We start from the raw sequence: 16,704 nt of genomic DNA on the forward strand, positions 1-16,704 counted from the left end.
AGAGTCATAACAGTGTTACATCTGTTTGTTTTTTCAATACTTAATTTTGGTGGGACCGTAAAAAAGAGCAGTGGGCCCAGCAACAGAGGAAGTTTGCCACGTGGATTGTTTTTATTTTTTATTATTTTTTAAGGAAATTGAATGGAGGAAGAGTAGCGGACTTGTTATACTCATGATGATCTTAGAACCGTCAGATAGGGATATTCTGTGGAGAGCTCATGATTTTATGTTTAGAATCTGAGGCTTTCTAACCTAAGTCGTCGGATGGAGTTTAAGTCGTGTGTGTAAGATCGTAGATGGGATTTTTTAAAAATATCAAAAGAACAAGAAGATAGGTACGGAGAAGAAGAGCCAAAGCAGGGGACCCACACACTCATCATCACCACATGAAGAGGATAAAAGTTTTGGTGGGTCCCAATCATAAGGTGGAATTAGTCAGATCATGACAAGAGAGGCATTAAAAGGCTGACTGCGGTGTCCTTTTCATTTTTTGGTGGAGGGGGGCTCGTTGTTCTTGTCAAATCAAAAAATTAGTTGCAAAAGGATAATGTGGGAAATAAGAAGGTTAAGGACTCCCGTGTGTATGGAGTGGAGAGTGTGGGACGCAAAACCAGGGGAGTGGATTCCACTGGTGGTGCGGTGAGACCAAGAATGAAAGCAATTCTAGGGGTATCAAACGGCAGGTCAAGTCAGGTCGGGTCGGGCCAGACCTACTTATGCTTGATAACTTGGAAACTTTGTATCGTAAATGTTCGTTTAAGTAAATGGGTCTAATTTTAGGAGCATTGTATAGTTTATGATCAAGTCAGTCGGTATTGGACTTTAATTGGGTTACCTTAACTGGGCCTTAACAAGGTTGCAGACCTATTTAAATCTAAATGTATCTATCCTAAAATTATTTTCTTAAGTGGGTTGAAGGCCCAGAATTGTTCTATTTGAACGTTAAATCACTATAATTTTATACAAAAAATCATCGTAGTAAAAAGTAATGTAAATATTTAATAAATAAGAGAAATGATATGAGATTATGGTTGTTCTTTAATAAAGGGGGTCAGGGTCGGGCTCTGTTGGGCTACAACGAGTCGATTCAAGTAGGGCATATAGTCAGTCGAGCGCCCAACGGGGTAGCTACTTGCACCGTGAACACCCGTTTATTAGCTTGACACGTTTATTAATTAGGCCGGTTCAGGTCGAGCCATAAACGTGTTGGGCTCGATCGGGCCTACCGATGCGAGCTCAAAATTGACACCCATAGAAGCAAAGGGAAGTCCAGATCAACTCCTCACATGAGGTTGGGTGGGGACAAATTTGGACCCTCCTCCGTGGAGAGTGGGAAGAGAATGAGGATCGGGCTCCTTTGCGGTGTTATAGGGCGTGTAGCAGACATCCAACGAACGGGAATGCTCAGACATGTAGCCCAAGGTGTTCATGATCGTTTGATGTGCACGATAGGGTGTGTAGCGCTACAAAGGATCTCAAATGATGATCAGTAGATGGATGATTTGATTTTTAGATTCATTGGAATCTAGTTTACAATTTAAAAAAAAAAATCCGATCACAAACTCACAGAGAAGACGACCATTTCATTGTCATTGTTCACGATCCCCCGATTGCTTGTCTGCTCGTCTCAACGAGATATTAAATCATGATAAAAGTGTTAGAAGAATTTTTGTCACCCCAAGAATTTGAGGGTTCAAGGATTACTTCTTTAACTTTCAATTATTCCATAATCACGATTAAAGAGGAACTTTCTATAAACACCTCATGTTGTCACCCTAAAATAGGTTAGATGATGATCAAGGTATTCCAAAAATATTACGGGACCTATTGTTTATAACTCTGAAGGTTGTTCCCATAGTAATGTTCCAAATTCTCAGAATGATCGTAGTTTTAACAGGTCATGTTAAGATAGCATTGTCATGTAGGTGAGACATGGCCTAAACCCAAAAAAGTTGGCCCTACTTTAGTTCACGACACTTGAACCTGGTCCAAACCCCACTGCTAGCCTAATTCAGTCAAGTGCATTGCCTTTGGTTGGCATTCAAGGAGAATCTACTGACGTCATCAACTAGTAGGCTGATCAAATATCAAAACTAGCCATTTTTTAGTGCTTGTCAAATCATTCTCATCCGATGTTGAATTTTGGGTTGTTGCAGAAATTTTGGGCTCTTAAGTTTGATATTTCTAACTTGTGCATTGGCCTGGTTTTACTATTTCCAACCAAAAGACTTACCTAAACCTTTTCAATAACCTTAGAGGATGTGATAGAGGCCACCATTAGAATTAGAATCTATCACATCCTTGGTCTTATTCGCTTGATGGATCAATAAAATCTCGAAGAGCTTGGACGAGGAACACTGTCTTGGACGTGTGTAACATTCTACGCTATAAATAAGATGCCCCTCAAACATTTTTTAGGCATCTTAGAATATCTATAGTCCCTCTCAAGAGTCTCTAATAGAGAAATAGAGAGAGTGTCTCCCTTGTTCTGCAAGTCCTCCATTGTTATGTAGAATTGTGCTTCTCCAAAGACCCTAACATGGTCGAACGTCCCTATACTTTTCACGAGTTTTGAAAATAGGTGAAATCTTTTTGTCTTTTTTACTTCATTCAAATTGATTCATTATGATATGAGATATCCTTATTCCAAATATTTAAGTTACATTGTTGTTGTCCATTAGTGGGGTAGAGGCGACATGCAGTGAATTGTAGCATTTTTTTTTTCGGATTTAAGCCTTATGTAATTGTAAATAAAATACATAATAAAAATAACATTAATACACAATGATTTATAGTGGTTCCACTCAATTAAGTCTAGTCCACTCCTCATAAAATTCTTTTGAGAGTTATTTCATTAGTTCTTCTCTTTCAAAACAATAGGGTGGGGATGATTCACTTTTACAAATTTTTTTCAAGGATAAGAAGATCATTTATAAACTCTTGTTTACATGTAGAGAATGACCTTCCTAATCTCTAGAGGTTGAAAGAATCCTAAAAAAAGCCTTAGTATAGCACTTGTGTAAATAACTAGCCCAATTCTAAAGTTCAACTAACTCTTGAACTTAAACAAACTTACAGTGAAAATAAAGATGGTAGGATGTTACTTTTAAGAAACGTACAAATACTTCTTGATCAATGCAATGAGTGTGTATGATGTGCACAAATTGATCTCCTTATCCTCTTCGCTTGATAATAGTAAGGTGAGGTGGAGATGATTGGAGAATTGGATAGGACTTTTATGTGGGTTCAACTGATATCAATTGATCCATTGGGCCTAAACAATTATAAACCCACTATGATTATAAAGCTCCTAGCCTAATCAATTGTGAGAGTGGACTATGGTCTTAGGGCTTCTATTATAAATATAAGTTAATGGTGCCTGTAACCGTCACTTAACATCTTCATGATTTTGGAAGCACAGACTCCCTTCATAGGCGTAGTGAATATATAAGAGAATTCAAAGGGTGAAAGACTGTAAAAGACCTTAGCGAATTGAACTCCGTTGTATAGTTTTTCATTGTCATCTTTATGAGACCAATCTTCAAGCGTGTGGGATAAAGGTTCGTGATTAATACTCATGGGTCTTCTCAACCAAATACAAGTACTCCTTTACTCCCATTTATGGTTCATGTAATGGGGTGTCCCACTGATTATCATAGATACGGTCAATTTATATGTTTTGTGTATTCTATGATCTATGAGGGAATGATCATTTAGATTAATTTCCCCAACAAGTGGACTTAGAACCCTTGGAAACCAAGAAATCAAAATTTTTGGGTTAAAAATAGGGTTTTGGGAGTGGTTTCGTTAAAAATGACTGCTACCAAAAATTTTCACAGTCAAAACTAAAATAGTTTTACATATAAACATAGGGTTCGTCGTCACAGTCATGGCAGTAGGTGGCACATCCTATGGATCATCCGGACACTCCCTTAATCTCTGTTAGAGTCCGGAGAGTGATATCACTCTCTTGAATTGGTGCAGTGGGTCATCGCCGGGTCAACTCAGTTAGGGTTTTCAAGTTAAACCAAGTTTATTTGGTTTGATTCGTTTGTCTAGCTATTGGGTCGGCTTGATCGGGTTGACCCAATGGTCCTATTGACTAACCCAATCAAAGGTTGACCAATCCAATCAAAGTTTGACTATTGACTTTTGACTGACCCTTTGACCCATTTTTTTACCCAAAAACCTTATTCTTGATCCATTTGGGTTGGCCCATAACCTAATCAGTTGAATTGGTTTGGTTTAGCCTGGTTCGGTTCGACCAGACTACTTTGGTCCAGTGTGATTTAATTTGGTTAAAAAAATTTAGTTTTCTATCAGCATACTTTAAACTACTTGTACGGGCTCGTACAGATTAATTTTTGGATGCTTTTTTTTTGCATTGGATTCTTTTTTTCATACTCTCTAATTTGATATGCAATACAACTATGTTTGGTGATCATAGGGACCCACTTTGGGAAAATTTGCATTTGTGGACACTCTTGACAATTCAATTAAACCCTTGTTAAATCATAAAATTTGAATGATACCCTAGCGTAATATAACTTGCATATTAGCAATAGAGTTTAATAGAGGTCTGGTATAAGAGCCTAATTTACTATGTTTTTAAAGCAAAGAGCAATTTACTATGTTTTTAAAGCAAAGAGTTTTTCCTAAAATGTATTGGACAATTAATCAATGACAATAGGATGGATGAGTGTTCAAATTGCTACGACCATAGGTTATAGGTTTATTTCATGTGTTATTTTATTTTAAATTCAATTGGATCAATTTGATGGTTAGGTTAGATTAGTATCGATTTTGATAAATCTAATGTTGAATTAGAAAACATTGACATTGATTTTGAAAACCTTTTATAAACATTAGTTGATGAAAATGTATGGTTTTCTTTAGTTTTGAGCCTATGTGAACACGTTTTGGTCTATTTCACATATAAATGAATTTGTGCTCCAATAAATGTATTAGTTTATGAATGGTCGAACCAAGTGGGAGGATAGAATTATGGATCTTAAGCTATTTTATATGGCTCGACCAGTGGAAGGATAAATTCAGTATACTAAATTCTTTTATTGTAAAATGACTATTTTGAAACCCATTTTTAGATGTTTTAAAACTATTTTAAGTTTTTGCATTTGTTTATCATTACCATGACATTGAAAAGTTATTTGACTTTTCATAAAAAAAAAAAAGAAAGTTATTTAACTGAAATAAATAGAAAATTCATATTCATGTCATTTTGTGCTTGTATATCATGCTTAAAACACCCTAAGATGAATAGATATGTTAGAATTGAACTGGTTGTGAGTTTCTGCACATGTTGTGCTGCACAATACATTTCTAGAAAGTTATGAAAGGATTGGGTGGAATCCACCAAAGTGGCATATCTTATTATTTCATAATTTTTTCAAACACAACAAAGTTGGTGGCATTTGTCCAAATGTGATATCACCTAAGTTAAAGGAATTACATGTATAGAAAGGACATAAATATATAGGCTTCTAAGCCCTAAGGTGACAAAAGTATTTGTATTTTCATAGTAAATTTGGTTTTATAAGAAAATCAGTGCATTCTTAGCCAAAATGATGGGAATGTAGTTACGATTATGACTCATGTATAGTTTATTTGCTATATAGAAATAATATACTTTTTAACCTATTATTTGATGTGTACATTTCATACCTAGGGTTTGTTTAGGATTACTTGATCTAGTTTTAGCTCTCATGGAGCCTATACCAATTATTTTTTATGATTAAATCACAACTGAAGGGGAATATGAATAGTTTTGCTTCCCTATTGAATTCTATAATAATTTTGGAATTATTTTGAAATGATTAATCTTGTTCTTTGAATTATTTATGTACAATTTTATGCTTTATTTGTTTGTGTTGTCCCTAGTTGTGTAAAAAACACATTAAAGTGTATACCTCTTTATATATATATATATATACCTAATAAGAAAAACATGATAGAAATGGATGAAACCATCAAAATGATACATTCAGTTCAATTGTGTGTGTTCTCAAAGTAAATGTGACATTTACCCAAAGGTGATATTGTCAAAGTTTATGGACAAATATGCAGCCAGTAAGTATGCTCAAGAGCCATGTTTCTAACATGAGTGTAATTGAGGTTCGTGATATGCTTAGTTAGTAAGAACTTTATGATGATATTTAATCAAAAATATCATGTCGGTAATAGCCAAAGTTTAAAGGTGGCACTTCCCATTGTCCATAGGTGGTGTTTGCCACAGTTTATTGGCAGTGCTTAGCCTAACTAATTGACGGTAAACTGAAGTAATTGATGGTAGGTCAAGGTAATTAACGGTATTTAGCTAGTTCATGATAATAGGTGATATTCAGCCAAGATCATGATGTATGGCGGTATTCAACTAAGATTCATAATTATCTAGCCAACTTTTGTGTTTTATAATGGTATTTAGCCTAAATCCATAAAATTTGTGGTTAACCACAGATGGTATGCTAAAGTTAGTTATTGATTCAAGAAAATGACGGTTTGCTTAAGTATTGATTAATATCAAAATTTACAACTTGTGAGGTTTTCAAGGTAGGTTGATCTTTAGATCAGAAAATGGACTTATAAGGAAAGTGATAGTTCATGTGATCATAGTTATGATATCAATTCCTTATATATGTTTTTCAAGCGATTTTAAATTAATAATTTTCTATTGTTATAAGATTAGATAGTTATATATCGTATGATGATGTGTATTTTCTACTATTGTTTAACATTAGAGATTATTGATTGAATTAGAGTTCATTTGAGTGGTGTTTACTCTTGGGATTTTTGGCTTAAAAGTCAATGAAAAAACATCAATATTAGTGTTGCCCAAGTGGGAGATTGTTAGGACTTTTGTGTGGACTTAACTGATACTAATTGATCCATTGGGCTCAGGCAGTTACAGACCCATTTTGATTAGAAAACTCTTAGGCTAATCCATTGTGGAAGTGGAATAAGGTTGTAGGAATTCCATTATAAATAAAAACTAATGGTCCATGTAGCCGGCCCCTAATACATTCATAGTTTTGGAAGCACATACTCCCCTCATAGGAGTAGTGCTTATGTGAGAGAATTCCAATGATGAAAGGCTGTAGAAGATCTTAGCAAATAAAATTCTATTGTGTAGTTCTTCATTATCATCTTCATGAGACCAATCTTCGAGCATGTGTGACAGAGGTTCATGATTAATACTCGTGGGGGCTTTTCAACCTACACACATGTGCTTCTCTACTCTCATTTATGGTTCATCTAATTGGTGTGTCCCATTGATTATCATAGATATAATCAATCTATATGTTGTGTGTGTTTTAAGATCCATGAGGGGATAATTATTTAGATTAATTTTCCCACCATAATTTCCTCCAATGAGTGAGAGACTCAAAAAGATTAATTTGATGATAAACTTCATCTCATTTTGAGCAAATAAGCACAATAGCTTGTAAATGATTGCTAGTAATTGTGTTTGCTTTATGTAATGTACCATTTTATAAACTTCTTGAAGTCCAAAAGAAATAGCCAAAGTGATCTCTTAATGGATCTATTTGTTGTATGATCTGGTGAGCCGATTAGGGACACGACTATTGGAATATAGCTACTATGTTTTTTAATGTTATGATATAGCCGTTGGGGGTTAAGGTGGTCTCACAATGTTCCTCATCTGGCCAGCTGGTTCACAGAGAATGTCAATCCGGATGCCAATCTGGATAGATCGAAGCACCTAGATTTGGTTTGAATTGAGATCTAGATCCACAAATCGGCCAACTGGTTGGATAGTAATCGGATTTTATACTTCTAATGATCTGAGATTCTTTCCAACTTCATTTTAACATTTTTGGGACATATTTAAGGACATGTGTCCATACCTAGGGGTGTAACAGAGCCGGGTTGGGTTGGGTTGGGTTGGGTTTCTTAAAACCCTAGCTCTACCCTTTAGGGGTCAGCCCAACCCTTACCCACCCTGATTGACCCTGATTTTTCAGGGCCGAAGGTTGGGCTGGAATGGCCTGACCCTGACCTTGACCTTGACCTTGGTTTGCCATCAAGGACTAGGTATACCGTGACCCTGACTCTGCAATATATGAAATAACTTAAAAATAAAAAAAATTCATAATAAAGAGGAGATAAAAAATACAAAGTTACAAATTTGTAAAAAAATGAAGAGAAATTTTTTTTTTTTTGGTAAAAAAAGCAAGAGAGATAGGTGAGAAGATATATTAGGAGTTTTGAGGTGTCAATGACTCAATGTCAAACAATATATAAAATTAAGTTAAATTCAGGGTTAACATCAGGATCACAACCAAGGTCAACATTAGGAGCAAAAATCAGGGTCGGGCCGGGCCAAAACTGGGGCTAAAAGTCAGGATAAAAAAATCAGGGCCGGGTTCAGGGCGAGCTATGTGGGCCAAAGATATCAACCCTTACCCGCCCTGACCCTAATTCAGGGTTAGAAATTTTAGGGTCAGACCAGCCCTCAAGGCCAAAATTTTTGGATCGATACTTGTTTGGGATTAGGGCGGGCCAAGGGCAGGTTCGGACCGTCAGGGCCAAACTTGCACCCCTATCCATACCTAAGGTTTATTTAAGTTTGTGAGCATGTGAAATGATATGCAATGCATTTTCACTATTTTTTGTATAATATATGAAATGATTGATCCTAATCTATCATTTCATATATTGATCCTAATCTAATCCTAAGAAGAGTCTACAATCTTATCTGGTCTTTTAAGACTTGGTTGGTGATGCTTGTCATTTTGAGATTACACTTGACGAAGCTCGACTTGTTGCGATTATGGCTTCCTCTTGGTGTGCATAATGGCTTAGGATTCCTTATTTGACAGTCTTTGCATGTGAAGTCTTCTTATCAAGAAAAGACAACAAAAAAAGACAATCTAAGATAATCTAGAAAATCTAAGGAACTTTAGGGCTACGGAGGTGGTTGCTCATGTGGTGGCTGAACTACGAGGTGTGGAATCCCAAGGTGACAGGGATGCTCTTAGAAGGAAATAACCAGTTGAATTTATTTGATTCTTCTCGAAATAAGATCCAAGAACCTTTAACTCTTTTGTAGTTTTATGCAATGTATTCAAGCTATCTGTATTAGTAGTTGGAGTAGGGGTATCAATTTCAAGCTCTATTGAGCTTTACACGTTATGGCCCGACTTGGGACGACTCGATTAATAAATGTGTTGAGCTTGAGCTTAATACATTAATAAAATATATTAAAGTTTATTAATTTTAAGATAATTAAAGACCGTTTAAGGTTAGATTACAACTCAACGAACCATCTCTGACTCTAACAAGTACAACAAAATTGACCAATCTCCTCCCTACAGGAAACAGAGCCGATAAGCTTAGGATCATCTTCTGCTTCAAATCCGAATGGATTTTGAGACAGAATTGGGTTGCCAATTGACTGGAAGTAAAGCCAATATGATTTCTCTTGTGAATGTCTACTTGCAAAAGGGACAAGTTAAAGCCGATAGCCGAGCTCCTCCTTGGTAACACCACTTGCCCCATTACCCAAGCTCCTCTCTTCAACTTCACCCTCATCCCCAAGCACATCTTCGCCCTTTCATCCAAGACTAGTGCGTTGTTAACTGTCTCGGCGTCAAACACATCCATACTCCAAAACAACTGGTCAACCTAGACCTTGATCGCACACTCTTGGCCCAGGCCTCGTCAAATTCCATCCTCCCCACTCCCGCCTCTTCGATTTTTTCCAGCTCAGAAGCATCAATCATGACTCCAAAAAGAACTGACTCGTCATCGCCACTCACAATGCCCATGGCCGCTTCTTTTCCAATTATTCCAATGATCTCACACATGAGTTATGAGATAGAGGTTACCCGTGGACAGTTGGGCACATGGTGATTCTCCAATGTTTTCTCCTTTTTATGAGTTGTAGGAAATAGAAAATGGGTGTTGATGTCAAGTTCGGGAGGGGTTACTCAAAAGTTGAGCTAGAGAATGAGAATGCAGAATGGGAAAAAATCTCATTCCAGAATGGACTGCATTCTTGAGCACATTCCCAAATTTGAGAATGAAAAGTATATTGTATAATCCAGAATGCGTTCTTAGACCAGAATACATTCCAAGAATGCATACCAAACACAGCCTAAGTGATTGGACTAAAACCGTGTAAGGAACCGAACACCAAAAAGAATGGAAACCGAAACCGAACCGCTGGGGTTTTGATTAAAATGAAAATGTATTCTCTCTGTCTTGATCTTCGGGTTCGATTAGTTTTATGCATTCTGTTTTTTGAACCGAAAAGAAACCAAACCGATTGACTGTTAAGCTCGAACCATATGTAGAGGTTGGAGTCGGGCTTAAGAGTCTGAAACCCTAATCCAATCCCTATAAATAAGCCGTCCCAAAGCTTGTCAGAGCATACGAGGTCTGGATGAGCTAGTTAGGCACTGCGTTCCCAGTTAGCGTCATTAGCTTTACGATTCGTTTTAGGGTTTAGTTTTGTAGCTGTTCTCTCAGGTCTAGGGTTTCTTCGTAACTTGTTTTTACCTCGTCTTATCTCTTCAACTTTTTCGAGTGGAAGAGAAAGGATATAGAAGATTGCGGTGACGACTCCAGTAATTCAAGCTCAACAGACCGGAATGCAGGTTTCTTTCTCTTCGGAGTTTGTAGGAATCTGCGTGTGTCGATTTCCCGCTGAACTGAGCAATCTTCTATTTTGATTTTTGATTTTTGATTTTTTTTTCTTATTTTCATCTCTTTCGTTTGAAGCAGTTTTAATAGTTAGGATTTAGGGTTTCTTATTAAATAATTCGTTTTTGTGTTTCTATATGTTTTTATTGGATTTTGTTTCAATTTTGAGGGGGAATTAAAGGGTTGCGATGAGGATAACAAGCTCCCTCTTCTGAAATGAAGCTGAGGACGATTGCTGGCAGAATCGAACCTAATAATCAAACGCCACTACTGAGTAATCTGTTTTGTCTCCTTCAAATTGATTATCCAATTGTTATAATTTATATCCAACATACTTGATCTGAGGGATTTGTTTCCAGGTGATTCCATCGTTTTGCTTCTGAATCTGTATTCTGTAAAGCATTTTTTTTCTCCGGGATGATTGGATGTTTTGGGTTTTTTGGTTTTGAGAATGAAAGGGAAGATTGTGTGTTCATCATGTGATGAAATCTGAAAATTAATCTTAGGACACCTTCCTACACAGCTCATGAATCTTGAGCTGTGGATGAGAAAGATATTTCGATTCTGATGTTGAATGCACCTTTCCATTCTAGGAGTTTTTAACCGTGGAACTTGTTCTTACAGATCTGGGTAAAACCTGAATTCTGATTCGATATCGAGGGAGACTTTGTCGTTAGTATCCCAATTCAGAGTAACAAATGTTTTTTGGGTGTTCAATTGACGATGTTCAAGCCCTGTGTTTACATGTATCATGTTTAAAAAAAAACATTAAGTTGTATTGATTTAGTAGTTTTTTTTTTTTTTGGTAAAATTCAGGTCAATTCGGCCCGATCAGGTTGAGTTGGATTGACATGATTTCGGATTGGGTTTAAGGGTGTCACCCAGCCTTGTTTTACCCTTCATACTTATGCTTTACCCCCAAGCTTTTTGGGATGACTATTTTTTTCCATATATTCGCCAATAAGTTGGGTTTTTCTTTTACGTGTGATGGAATATCCAACACAAAAACTAGGGCCCATTTGATAACGTTTCAAGAAACTCGTTTCTGTTGTTTCTGTTTCCAAAAACAGTAGAAGCGGAGCAAAATGCGTTTGATAAAATTGTTTCATTTCACTTATTTTTAGAAATAGAAATAGAAATTTTTACTTATTTATGGATCAAGAAACAATCACGGCGAAACAAGTTAAACTTGTTTCGTCGTTTCTGGAAATGACTTGTGGCAATTCTTTTATTGCTTATCATCGATTTCTAAAAACTTGACTTATCAAACAACTTCAATTCCGTTTCTGTTTTTAAAAACAAAAATTTATGTTTTTGTTAAGCAACGACAGAAATATTATCAAATGAACCCTAAGACTAATCCAATATTCGACGACTGAAGGAGCTAGCTCCTACCATGTGTTCTACACCAAGCATTTGAATAAACCTGAAAGCTACACAATGGAAATCTAAAACATGACATTGAACATCCTGCATATTTATTCTACTTATAAAAAAAAGGGAAAAAATAATAAAAAAACTATATTTAAAAAAAAAGATAAAAGATAAAAGAAAAGTAAAGTAATAAGTTATTTAACGTTTACACAAAAAATAGAAAAAAGAATTAAGTTAATTTTTTTCCTCAACAAGAATATTCTTAATTATTAAAATAATTCCACACGTATAGATTATTTGCAGTCCCGACAATTAAGAAAACAGTTCAAGAATGGACTTAATCTGCAATACATCTTCTAGAGATTCTTTTGGTGTTTTTATTTTTTTGAGAGAAAAAAAGAAAGAAAAAGGAAACTTAGAACAACAATGCCATCGGAATGAAATAGGGATTTATATAATATAACCGTACAAGGTAAATTCATAATAAGTTTCGCCAATCACGTAAATAAAGTTTTAATTTTCAAATTTATAGATTATATTATAATAATTCTTGCCTTTTATGGAAAAAAAAATGAGAAGAATATCATAGAATGAACAATACAGCTCTCAAAATTGTTGACACTATGGAGTTTATCAAGAGTTAGCAACTGAGTGGCTCAAGGTTTGTCTAGTGGGAGTCAGAAAGTGTGCCTAGTGGGAGTCGTCCAAGTTTATGGTTCGTAACTAGTTCGTTGCAACTATGTAGGATAGATTTAGTTCTTTAATGCACAAGTCCATCATATATCAAAGCTCTTATTTAAAACAAGAAGGCAGTCCTAGGGGTGTCGAATCCAAGCGTGGCCCTTTAGCCTATACTATTAAAGCACAAACTTGCCTAGCCTGACCCAATTATAATTAGTCATTCCTAGTGCTAGGGTGTTTCTTGATGGGTGACCAATTAAGATTGACCGATTAATAGTCTGACTCAGCTCGACATGTTTAAAGCATATTTTGTAATCTGTTTAGAGCTCGTTTACTAACCCCCCGCTTATAGCTTGTTTAGAGATAAATGTATCATTATCCCATTTAAAACTTGATTGAGGCCCATCTAGTTCGATTAAAACTGTTACCCAACTCAATTTAACTTAGTAGACTTTAGATTGGAATATCAAACTTCTTGGTAGCGGAATACCATATTTTTTCTCGCCCTCTCGCTCTTGAAAACCCTAGTGATGTAAGAAAAAAGCGAAGGAGGTTGCCGCTTGAAGCAGCTTGGCCGTGAGGTTGTGTTGCTCCCCCCTCTCCTCTCTCCTTCTCTCTTCTCTTCTTTGCTTTACTCCCTCCTCCCCTCCATCCTCCACTACTCTTCTTCCCCTTCCTCTACATCTCCCTTCACCTCTCCCTTCTTCCTCTTCTTCTTCTCTCTCTCCCCTCCCTTCTTCCTCCTCCACTCTCTTTCCCTTCTTCTCCCATGGTTGCTAGCATCGGTCATCTCAATTGGTGTTGAGGCTGCTACATTTGCTCGGCTTGTCTTCTCGTTAGCCACTTGCCCTACTTGGCTTGTAGATAAGGGTGTTAATCGGTTTAGTTTCGATTTAAACGGTTTGGTTTGGTTCGGTTTGGTTCGGTTTGATTCACTTATATTTTGGATGAAACCAAAACAGCACCATTTATTAAACAATTGCACTTTTTGAAACCGCAACCATTTAGTAAGCAGTTTCGATTTCCACGGTTTTTAAAAGGTTTCGGTTTCACGGTTTTAAATGGTTTCAGTTTTGGTTTATTTCATATGGTTTATAAACTGTTAGCAATCAATTTGCTAGTTTATTCGCATGTTCACTAAAATTTGCTTTTGGTGATAAACAATTCAATCTTGAGAATGTGAAATGTAAACCATTATGTTTTGTTAAAACAACCAAACAACTAAGCACAAGAAAATATTTTGATAGAAAATAGTCTCTAACGCATCTAAAGTCAGTAAGCAATGCTTACAACAGAGATTTTCTTCTTCTCCCCCCCCACCCCCACCCCCACCCCCCACCCCCAAATAATGTGTTATAATATTAGAAAATGTATATTTAATATGCCATGGTATAAGAAAAAATTGCATTTTATCAATATACATTCTACTTAGTGCATTGGATTAATTTAATCTGCATTCCAAACAATGAGCAAGCTACCTCTAGAATTACTTGCAAGCTTGCAGCACACAATCTTTGAATCAAATGAGATACTAATGATATTTTGCAACCACCTTATTTAATCTTTTAACGGGTTAATCAGGTTTTGATGGTTTAAACTGTTCGATTTTCACGATTTCAATTCGGTTTGAAACCAACAAGTTAAACGGCTTGGTTCGGTTTCAACCTATTTAGCTAATCGGCCCGAAACTTGAAACCAGAATTGAACCATTTACTAAATGATTTTGCAGTTTCGGTGTAAACGGCTCGGTTCGGATTTAGTAAACGGTTTAGGTTTCAAATTCACATCCTTACTTATAGACTTGGTGTTGGCCCCTTCTAGCCTAGTTGCTTCCACAGTTGTCGTCCCGCTAGGCCTGTTGCCCTTTTGGATGCCTCTCCTGACCTATTGTTGTCCAATCTTCCAGTTTCCATCATGCTCATTGGGTTTGTTCGTAGACTCGTCTGCTCCTCCAGTTTGCCTGCCTAACTGGGCCTATCGGCCCTGCCTTTCAAACTGTTTGTTTAGACTTTTGTCCCAAAGAGCAGTAGCCTCTTCAACATTAGCCTGGGCCGCTCCCGGTCGGCAGCCACTTTGCCATTGCCTTCAGCAACGCTGATACCCTTTCTCCTTGGAGATCCATCCGCTAGGCCAACTGCTTGCTTGGCCGAGGCCCTTGTTAAGGTTAGCACTCCTCTATCATGGTTGCCTCTTCTCTGGCAGTGCTCTTTTGTGTTGGCGGCTAGGAACTATTGTGTTGAGATGTTTAGATTAGGGTTTGTGGTTCTCTTCCCGGTTCGGACTGTTTTGCCCTTCTCCTGTGGTTGGGAATCCATTCTGCACTGTAGAAGTTGTTTGAGGCCATGTGGTCCCTGATTGGTGCCCTTTATGTGTTTTTTGTATCCCTTATTGTGTTTGTAACTTTCCCTTGGGGCTATATTTTTCCTCCCCTTTTTTTTAATGCATTTACTATTCAAAAAAAAAAAGTTACGTGACTAACCGTTTATAAATAGAATCATGCCTAACATATGAGAACTGATTATTTAAATGGGCCGATCACTCATTGACACCCCTACTTAGTCCCAGATAAGAAGTTCTCTCATGCAAAATTTATTACATACTTGTATAAAGGTTTGACTAATGGGTCTACTTCGCCATATTGCCTTCGTCAGACATGATTTTGTCCCATGTATTGTAAACTATTTTTTTACAAAAATATCGAGTCCTCCAGCCGTTTTGCATTTCTACCTTATAAAATGCTTTTCAACTCATATCTCTATTTAAGTTGACGATGGTCAAAGGTTTTGCGTATAATATAGACCCTTCTCCAAAACCCCAAGTGCACTAAGCTGTATTACATAACCCAATCCTCCGCACCTCCCAAGAAAAAAAAAAAGAAAGAAACTCACATATAAAAAAAATATATAAAGGGAAAAAGAATCTTATCTGCCTAGTGTTCCCATGTTAGACATAATTGAGCGTGAAAAGATCTAACTGCATCAGCACACTAGGTATTTTCACGCGTAGCTGTGTTTGAGTGTGGGAACACTAGATAGACAAGGTTTCCTTGCTCATAAGTAAATAGATAAATAAATAAGATTGCGTTTGGTAGTCGTCCAGAAAAAGTTTTTGACGTTTTTTCGTTCTATGGGAACAAAAAAGCTGAATAAAGCGTTTGGTGTCAACTTAGTATTTTTTGATTTTTTGGAAAAAAAAAGAAAAAAAAAAAAACAAAAAAAGAAAAAAAGAAAAAAAAAAAAAAAAAAAAAAGAAAAAAAAAAAAGAAAAGAAGAACCTAGAAACGCAAAATGATGGAACAGAAAAGCCTTATTCCGTTCATTCAGTTTCATTTCAAATACAAAAAAAAGTGCACAGCTAGGGTAGTCGTTCTTGAAACAGGTTCACTAAACACCATTTTTTTTGTTTTAAAATGACATTTTGACACAGAAACAAAAATTTTTATTTTTGACATGAAACATAGTTTCTGAAACTGAATTACTACCAAACACAACCTACGAAGGAGGTAGTTCTCTTACCTTTAGGGAAGGAAGAATTTCTTAGCTTATTGCTAAAGCCATACATGCCATTGATGTTTATCCAATTATAGGAATGACCAAATAAAATAAAACTTCATGAGCAACCATCCTGTTCTATGCATGCCCTTAGTCTCTTCTTTCACTAATTAATTATTAGTATTAAACGAAGTATTTATTTTTCAGCTGTTTAACCCCTTTTATTCATATCTCATTTTTTTAAAATAATCGTTACTATTGTCTTCAAACCAAAAAGGGTGGGAAAAGAAGAAGCAATTCATCATCATTGGTTTATTCTTGGTTTACCTTTCCCCTAGGTCCATGAAGCTGCTAAAGCCTCTCCATCAACAGAGAAAATATCTACATTGGATAAAGACACATGTTAGATGATTAGTGGTGCATTTATAATTTAAAATTTTGATATGTTTATTTAATTGCAGTGACGACTTGTCTT

At 36.3% G+C, this 16,704-nt stretch overlaps 3 non-coding genes across 3 annotated transcripts; all 3 read left to right on the plus strand.

Moving 5' to 3' along the window:
* The first annotated feature begins 10,588 nt into the window (after positions 1 to 10,588).
* On the plus strand, positions 10,589 to 10,701 carry LOC122080484. Its single transcript, XR_006140777.1, has one exon. It is a non-coding gene; the product is annotated as a small nucleolar RNA Z107/R87 (small nucleolar RNA).
* Positions 10,702 to 10,861: 160 nt separating this feature from the next.
* Positions 10,862 to 10,961, plus strand: LOC122080564. The gene has a single exon (XR_006140834.1). It is a non-coding gene; the product is annotated as a small nucleolar RNA R30/Z108 (small nucleolar RNA).
* A 193-nt stretch (positions 10,962 to 11,154) lies between these two features.
* Positions 11,155 to 11,258, plus strand: LOC122080482. Its single transcript, XR_006140775.1, has one exon. It is a non-coding gene; the product is annotated as a small nucleolar RNA snoR31/Z110/Z27 (small nucleolar RNA).
* The last annotated feature ends 5,446 nt before the right edge of the window (positions 11,259 to 16,704 follow it).

The sequence above is a fragment of the Macadamia integrifolia genome, chromosome 5 (assembly GCF_013358625.1).
Source record: "Macadamia integrifolia cultivar HAES 741 chromosome 5, SCU_Mint_v3, whole genome shotgun sequence".
In the NCBI taxonomy this organism is placed as follows: Eukaryota; Viridiplantae; Streptophyta; class Magnoliopsida; order Proteales; family Proteaceae; genus Macadamia; species Macadamia integrifolia.